This window comes from Penaeus monodon, chromosome 15 (assembly GCF_015228065.2).
Source record: "Penaeus monodon isolate SGIC_2016 chromosome 15, NSTDA_Pmon_1, whole genome shotgun sequence".
NCBI lineage: Eukaryota > Metazoa > Arthropoda > Malacostraca > Decapoda > Penaeidae > Penaeus > Penaeus monodon.
In genome coordinates this window covers 41,419,787-41,420,419 of record NC_051400.1, presented here as the reverse complement: position 1 = coordinate 41,420,419, position 633 = coordinate 41,419,787, and the positions used below count along the sequence as shown (strand labels likewise).

General features: G+C 30.8%; 1 protein-coding gene across 1 annotated transcript in view; it reads left to right on the top strand.

Moving 5' to 3' along the window:
* The window catches only part of LOC119582175 (trichohyalin-like), a gene marked incomplete in the record, with an annotated part of 11,107 nt that overhangs the window by 9,535 nt on the left and 939 nt on the right, over positions 1-633 (top strand).

The following is a 633-nucleotide window of genomic DNA, read 5'->3' as shown; positions in this document are numbered from 1 at the left end:
ACGAAATAGACAGAGAAAACAGCAGTTATGTCAGACAATCGGATATATAAAGAGAAAAAGGGATAGCCTGCATCTGGCACGTTGCAAGAATCTCAACAGTCTGTCTAGAATGCCAGGACTGCATCCGCCCTCGGCTCAGGAACTTTTAATGTTGTTGAAATTTCTTTCACTCTGCAACAGATTCCCGAAGCTAAAGGTTATGTTGAATAACTTTTTGAGTTCGCATATTTACGTGCATGTTACTAAATGCTATTTTATATTTATTTTTTTTATTTTACTATTTTACTATTATTTTTTCTCTTATTTTCTTTTCCTTTCTCTGGATTGAATAATGTATTATTCGATGTGGATATTTCCTTAGCAGAAATTCTTTGTTTTGTTTGATAAAATACTATAATATTAATGATGATTACTGTACACTTAACATTTTTATCGCAATGATGATTTGTATTATCCTCGTCAAATTATTAGCATGATTACGATTATTAGTGTTATTTGTATAATTTCTACGACCATTATGATTAAAAAAAGAAATGACACCAGAGATTTAATACAGCTGAATTGCTTAGAGTATGGAAATTTAAAATTGAATAAGGAAAAAACTATATTCAAAATACCCCGCCCGTATACTCG